Here is an 8,082-nt window from a genome sequence, read left to right on the forward strand (position 1 = left end):
AAAATAAAGGCTATAGCCAAATTCTGAGAGACTAGTCTGTGAGCTCTGTGGTCATACACTGTGTATTCCACTCAGTACAGCTGGCTTGTGTAGCCAGCAGGCCTGGCCTCAAGCTTGTCTTCTTAGGCTCTTTACTTGTTTATAACCCCTGGGAGATCCTGGCTGGGCCAGAATTGTACAGAACCCAATTGAATCTGCTGTCTCTTTTCCCAGCCCTTTCACACACCCTTTCCACCACTCCCTGCCTTTGCCAGGCATGACATATAGTCCATGCAAAGGAGCAAATACTATTTTTGTTTTGTTTTGTTTTGTTTTTGGTGGTTGTGGGGCTTGAACTCAGGGCCTGGGGTTTTATTTATTTTTTAAAAAATTTATTGTGGGGGCTGGGAAGGTGGCTCAGTGGTAGAGTCTTGCCTTGCATGCATGAAGCCCTGGGTTTGATTTCTCAGCACCACATAAGCACAAAAGCCAGAAGTGGCACTGTGGCTCAAGTGGTAGAGTGCTAGCCTTGAGCTGAAGAGCTGAGGGACAGCGCCCAGGCCCAGAGTTCAGGCCCCACGACCAGACTAAAAAAAAAAAATTATTGTGAAGGTGATATACAGAGAGGTTACAGTTACGGCAAATGGAAATTTAGATTTGAAATTCCTAACAGGCACAAGGCTGGTAATAGCAATTTAGAAATCTTCATAGAGGCAGTTGGGTATATTTCCTTCTCTAGAGCTAATTCCGTGAAGATGTGGAAAAGTATACCATTTTAAATTCCTGAGTCACTTTTTGCCATTTGTAATTAAGTAAGGGCTAATAGTGTAAGTCAGTTTGATGGTGGCTGATACTGCTTGTTGCCTATAACCATTCTTTCTTCTAGTAGCAAAACGGCTTATTTGGAGGGGATATGCAATTTGGCCAGTTAAAAAATTGATTTTTAGACTCTCTTATGTTTAGTGCATCCCTGTGACATTGTTCTGGCCAATGGGATGTGCATAGAAGTCTGAGGAGGGCATCGCATTCTGAAGAAAACAAATAGCTTGATAGAACAGCCTTTACTCTTTAGCTATTTGCACTGTCCGTAAAGACACAGCAGTCATATAGTAACCATGAAGCAACCTACAGACTAAGGGTGGAAAAACAGACAGAAGGAGGTTGGTCTGACAGAATTGTGTGAACTCTTGCACCAGCCCTGGACTGCTTCTCTTGAGAGTTCCATATAACAAATGAACTTGTATCTGTTGAAGGTAAATTCAACTGTTTACATTTGTTTTAGCAAATGAATACAAGGCTAATTGGTACAAGTCATGTCTGAACATATATACATATTATGTGTATATATCATGTATATGATAGCTGGACATAGATACATACCATACACATACATACATATATGTAAACATGAAAGAAACACTTAAACAACATGACTACCATTTTGATGAAAAGTTATTTAGAAGCTGGGTGCCAGTGGCTCACATCAATAATCCTAACTACTCAGGAGGCTGGGATCTGAGGATCATAGTTTTAAGTCAGCTTGGGCAGGAAAGTTTGTGACATGCTTATCTCTGATTAACCACCAAAACACTGGAAGTGGAGTTGTGGCTCAAGTTGTTGCTCCTTGAACACAAAAGCTCAGGGACAAACTCTTAGGTCCTGGTTCAAGAGCAGGATGAGTGCGTGTGTGTGTGTGTTTGTGTGTGTGTGTGTGTGTGTGTGTGTGTGTGTGTGTGCGCGCACACACACACACAATCATTTGGAGCTAAAATATCATTTTGCTAGCACTGTATTTTTTCCCAAATAAGATGATAAAAATTTGAAGCTACAGGAAAAGCATGGGCTTGTGGTATCAATGAAATTCATGACTACACAATCTTGTCCCATGATATCCTTGGATCTTCCTGAATAAGACAAATTTTTGTTTTACTTAAATGCTTCAGTTTTTTTTTTTTGAAGAGAGGATTGTCCATCTGACTCTTACTAGGGTTATTATCAGCTTTGGAAGAAATAATCTTTCTGTTTTCCCAAGTACTCAATAAACACAGGAAAATATCAAGTCCCTGGACCGTCTTAGCCTGTTAAACTGTGCTTTAGGATTCTGTCTCCAAAACTACAGTCAATAAAGTTCTAGGACATATTTAATGTCCTCCACCACAAAATTTAGGCTGGGCTGATGTTGAAAACTTGGATCTCTATGGCAACAGAGACTGCCTTGAAGACTTGCCAGGAGAAAGTTATCCCAGGTTTCAGGAGCAGGAAAAGTGGTGTAACTGATCAGCTTTTATCTCATGGTTGCTGTGGGTCAGGTAACGATTTGTGTTTTCCTTTTTGTTTTGTCTGCTGTTAAACTCTGACAAATTTTTAATCTTATCTCTGGAAAAATACTTTTACCTTTTGAAATATTCTCATTCTCTAAATTACTTCTGATTTAATCTCACTTTCTACTCTATTCGTTCCTTTTACCCTAATTGATTGCCTGTGAATTTTAGGATATTTACTACCTACTGTTTGTAAAAATCCTCAAGTGCTTTATGAAGAACATTTTGAGTAAGTAATTTTAAAAACACCAGATCACCATCATCATGATCAAAAACACAGCAAATTAGCCGGTGCTATAGCTCACACCTATAATCTTCACTACTCAGGAGGTTGGATCTGAGGATCATGATTCAAAGCCAGCCCAGATAGGAAAGTTTGTGAGACTCTCATCTCCAATTAATCACAAAACAAAACAAACAAAGAAACCCCAAACAAACCAAGAAATGAAATTGTGGCTTAAGTTATAGAGCACTAGCCTTGAGCAAAAAAGCTTAGGAATAGTGCCCAGGCCCTGGGTTCAAGCCCTAGAAGCAGTGCGCACATATACACATATACACCATAGCAAATGTATTGAACATTGCTATGAGTGAGGAGCTGTTGTAAGTATAGAGCATATATTATTTACCTAAATAAGAAATAAGTACTTTTATCATTTCAGTTTTACAGATGAGAAAACTGAGTTGCACAAAAAGTTGAGTAATTTTTCTAATGCACAAAAAATATTAAAGAAAGACAAGGGTTTTTTTTTGTGTGTGTGTGTGTGTGTGTGTGTGTGTGTGTGTGTGTGTGTGTGTGTGTGTGTGTGTGTTTTGTTAGTCATGGGGCTTAAATTCTGGGCCTGGGTGCTGTTCCTTGGCTCTTCAACTCAAGGCTAGCACTCTACCACTTGAGCCACAGTGTCACTTCCTGTTTTCTGATGGTTTATTGGAGATAAGAATCTCACGGACTTTCCTGCCTGGTCTGGCTTTGAACCCCAGTCCTCAGATCTCAGCCTCCTTAACTAGGATTACAGGCATTTGCCACCAGTATCAGGCAAGATAAGGTATTTTAAGATACCTCAAACCTAAGTATTCTGAATTATGTGAATTACACTAAAAAATAACATTTAAGCTATTAAAGAAATATAGGCCTTCAGATTTTACAAACTGAGCTTCATTAACATTCTTCAACCCTGAAGAAGAAACCTACCTTTTATCTATACAACCATGCCAGATTACTATATCAAGACCGAAAAGGGAGACAGTGGAAGTCAAAACAATAGATAACTCCCCCCCCAAAATAACTGGTTTTGATCTTGGAACACTATTAAAGTTATTAATGCATTCACTCACTAATTCACTCAGCCTTTAGGGAGTATCTATCATATGGCAGGCATGTTGTGGAGTCTAGGAAGAGAGATAAGGTGGACAGAGAATTTGTCTCCTAGAGACATGGGTAGGTCAGGTAGGTCCAGGGGATCATGGGATTAGAACAAGAGGATGAATAGAAGACCAGAACAGGGCATGGCATGACCATTCTGACATCAGGTTAGCCCTTTAATGAAGTTCTCTTTTATAGTGAAAGTAAAAGGAACCACCTTCCTCAGAAGGCTTTTGTGATGGTTTTGCACATATAAAGGTCTTAGCCTATTCCTAGCATGAGCTAGCCATTATCTCTTAAGGAACAGTGGATGGCTGCCCAGGTACCTTGCCAAGACACCCACATACACTCTCATGGATGACTGTTTCCAGAAACTCAAAGATCCGAAGCTACCTGGTGCCTCGTCCCAGTTAACCCTAAAGCTGATTCTAATTTAGGGGCTACAAGCAGGCCTGGCTCTCTTTCCTGGCTAGATTCAGCATCTCATTGGAATATATCACCTACATTAGGATAAATATTTTTTAAGGTGCACTTTGCACATTTTTTTTCTCACCATGCCTAACTCATCTTGTGCTCATCCAGTACTTTTGCCATGTTAGCTCAATTTCACTTTATCTCCTTGCACTTGACCTCTGCAGTTCAATACCTAATTCCTCAGCTGCATAACACTGGTGTATGTGTGTTTGGAAAGTGAGGTTCCCTTCAACAGGTCTAAGGAAAAATGTCACCTCAAATTGCAAAAGGGGAGTTTCAAGTGTGCCATTGGCTGAAGCCAGTGAGAAATCACCTGTAGGGCACCTGCTGAGCATAGCTGGGGAGGAGCATGAGTCTTAGGTTTTGCAGAATGGCAAATAAAGAAATAATTAGTCATTGTCTCACTGACTTCAACTCTGATTTAATGGTTCCCTCTTCAACTTTGTTTTGTCACCCGATCAACCAAGTCAGTCAAATATTATAATTTCTTTCTAAATATTCCAGCAGCCAGATGGCAGGAACACTACTGGGAAGAGACAAAACTCTCCTAAAGATAACTTTGTGATGCATAGTCACACTGGATGGGACTGGGTTGTGGGGACTCACCCAGAGAAACCCCATGGAACCCATGGTCATAATTATATATGACCCAAACTTATACTTCTAAGTATAAGACCAGCAGCCAACTCTGTGATTTGGAACTGGTGGTTAAGAAAACATATTTCTACCTCTGTAAATTTTGAATTTTAGGCAGAGGTATAAAACCACTAGAAGACACATCAGGACAAATTCTTCAGGATTTCTCCCTAGATGTCATGTTATTATACCTTACTATTCAAATATTTCTATATCACAGTTAATGTATAACATACTTGCTAGAGAACATATTTTCTTCCTTCGGCCAAGTTATTGTTGTAGGTTCTAAAACTTTACCATTAATAAACATGTTTGTAAAAATTATAGAAGAAAAGGTTCATTATTCTCTACTGTTAATCTCATTTTGGTGTCTTGGATTGTTTCTAGGTTCTTTTATTCATTATTGGTGCACGCGTTGGAGTGACTGCAAAATCACAAACTGTACTATATAGTTTCTGAACAATAAATCTAAAAAAGAGCGTTGCCAGGCTGGGCCAGCTGGCTTGCTCTTGTTCCTAAAACTGTATGTTCTTAGACACACACTCTTCCTCCATCCCTTCTGCTGCACGCTAACTTCGTGTAACACAATGTCACAGTCACAACTGCATGAACACAGAGGCTTGTGGATGGATTAAAAAAAAAAGTGGGGGCCAGCAGCTTACATGTCTCTGACCCCTGGGTTGCTAGGCTGCAAAATTACTGTTGATGGCACAAGTGTAATATCTGAAGCCTGTATACCCGTATTTGGGGGTGGGGGTGGGTGGGAAGGAGGGTGGATAACTTCCCTGAATAAATCATTTAACCTTTGTTATTTTTCACATTTTTATCTATAACAAAGGCACCATAATAATACCTCCATTTCAGGAATTGCTGTGAATCATATAAGTTGACCTGTGCGGCAATCTTTGGTAAAGCACTCTACTGCGTAGATGCCTTTCCCTGTTAGTGGTAAACTTCCTTTGCTTCCCTGTCTTCTCCTTTCTATCCTAAGTTGGTTTTTGTGGTTTTCAAATGTATCACCAAAATACATTAGCTGGCAAACATCAGCAATCTGTGCATTGCCATGGGAAGGAGATTGTTTTTGTTTTTAGCATTAAAGCTTTTGTTCACTTTTTTAAAAATTGGGGTAAAACTTACATAAGTGTACCAGTCTCTAAGGCATAACTTCATAAATTTTCTGTGTACACCTGGGCGATGACTGCTTCAGTGGGAGAACAATTCCAGCACCCAGAAGCCTCCATCCTACCCTGTCCAGGTCAATACGAGGCCCAGAGGCAGTCTTTCTTCTGACTCATCACTCGGTCTAGAGTTTTAAAGAAATGTTTTTAAACAGAAGGTTGGATTCTTAGTGTTAACTATGGATTGCTGACTGAAAGAAACAAACTTTCAGTCCTCCCTCTGAAGTGACACAGGACTCTGGTGAGAAGAACGAACTCTCGAAATGACACAGATAATGCCAAACAAAGGTCCTTTTTTATTTTACAACCAAGGATCAAGTCACACAGAGGCAAAGTCACCGCCCAACTTCCTGCTACAAAGTGACTTTTTTTTTTTTTGCTTCCCTAAATGCAGCGGGTCACAAAAGGGTCCAAAGTGTCAGGTGCTTCTAATCTGTCGCAGGGAGACTACAGCAGAGAGCTGACCCCCCCCGCGCCCCCAGATCTTTCCAGGGAGTAGCGTACACTGGGTCTTCACACTGTACCCCTTCCCCCGTTTACTGCCCCCTGTTCGTGGCGGGTACACCCACACAGCTGGCACACCACCTCAGAAGGCACTGTTCCTGAGAACCAGTGCCTGCCCGCCCACGGAGCCAGACTCCCCTGAGATCCCAAACAGCAGGCTTGTCTCCTCCTCCAACTCTGTGTACTCTTAGCATCCCAGGGAAGTACGGAGGGGAATGGCCACTGTCCCCTCCATCCCTTCAAAGGTCTTCCACGGCCCCATTGTGGGCAGATGTCAACAGTCTGACTACTATGATCGACCTCAGGCACTGGCAGATAAACCTGGGCGAAAAGTCCAGATACCTGTGCTCCAGCCCCAGTGCTGACACGCACGAGTTGGGTGACCTTGGGCAAGTCACTGTAGATGTCTAGAGTTGACTTTCTCACCCAGGGGGGAGGGGAGGTGTTGCTGTCCTTATGTCCAAAGTCACCCCCCCCTCCGGCTCTGCGATCACCTAGGTGTTCTCCACTTCACGGCAGCCCCCTCCCCCTGCGAGACCCCAGTCTTTTGTTCTGGGGGTGACGCGGGGTAGGGGAGGAGGGCTTCTCAGAGGACCCGGCGGAGAAGGCCTTGGCTCCAGAAGCTGCTCACGGGAGAGTGGGGTCCCGGGAAGTCACCAGGCAACCCCGTGGGGGGACACACGACCGGACCGCGTTCGGCCCAGCTCCCCCCACCCCACCCCGGACAGCGTGGCAGGGGGCGGGTGGCCGACGCGCGCGGCGCCCAGGCTGGGGGAGCGGAGCCTGGCGGGGGTCCCCTCGGCACCGATACGCTCCCCTCTCCCCTGCCTCCCCCCAACCCGGGACCTCGCCGCCTCGGGACCGGCCCCGACCCCCACCCCATCCCGCGCGCCTTCCCCCTCCAGGCACCGACCTGGACTCGCGCACCGACTGACAGCCGGGCCTGGACCAGCGCTCCGGCGGTGGTCGTTCCTGCCGCCGCCGCCGCCGCCGCTGCCTCTTCCCGGCTCCCGGCTCCGGGCTCCGTCCCGCAGCCGCCGTGGCCGGCTCTGCCGGTGCGGGCGGGCGGGCGCGCGGCGCTCGCTGGGGGCCGCGGAGCTGGCGTCCGGCTCGCTGCGCCGCGCTGCGCAGCGCTCGCTCGCTCGCTCGCGGCCACCCGCTCCCCGGCTGCCGGGACGCGGAGGCGGGGCCGCCCCCACCTGCTCGCTGGCTCGGCCCAGAGCCACCGGCGCGGCGCGCAGGGACGCGGCTGGGCGAGCGGGGTCGCTCTGACACCGAGAGGCGTGTCCTAGCCGCGCGGCGCCCCGCCCAGGTACGGAGTCCCGGGACCCGAGCGCCCCACGCAGGGGCCCAGCCCCACCTCTTTGGGGACACACTACTCGGATTTTATGACACTTTTTTTCTTCTTCTGAGTTATCCTCCAGGCAAAAGCAACAGGGACAATCCAGAGAACTGGAGAGCTTTGGGCGCTAAGGAGTTCAATGTTCTAGAAAGGAAAATTAACCCAGACCAAGTAGGGGGTGATCAAGGATCTAGCCAGGCACATAGAGGGGGCCTCTGATCCCAACTTGGGGTACAGGACAGAGAAGGCGTCTTGAGGAGTTGATGTCACTGAGGTGAACTCAATAAA

General features: G+C 45.6%; 1 protein-coding gene across 3 annotated transcripts in view; it reads right to left on the reverse strand.

Annotated features, from left to right (window-relative positions):
- Window positions 1-7,509, reverse strand: part of Wipf3 (WAS/WASL interacting protein family member 3) — an 81,256-nt gene extending 73,747 nt beyond the window's left edge. For 2 of the 3 annotated variants that reach the window (XM_069996023.1, XM_069996022.1), the window contains exon 1: window positions 7,366-7,509. The gene's annotated coding sequence lies outside the window, so the exon portion shown is untranslated. The remainder of the gene's footprint in view (window positions 1-7,365) is intronic. The other variant, XM_069996021.1, reaches the window with a different exon arrangement.
- Between the last annotated feature and the right edge of the window lie 573 nt (window positions 7,510-8,082).

Source organism: Dipodomys merriami, unplaced genomic scaffold (assembly GCF_024711535.1).
Source record: "Dipodomys merriami isolate MVZ:Mamm:240054 unplaced genomic scaffold, mDipMer1.0.p SCAF_5, whole genome shotgun sequence".
NCBI lineage: Eukaryota > Metazoa > Chordata > Mammalia > Rodentia > Heteromyidae > Dipodomys > Dipodomys merriami.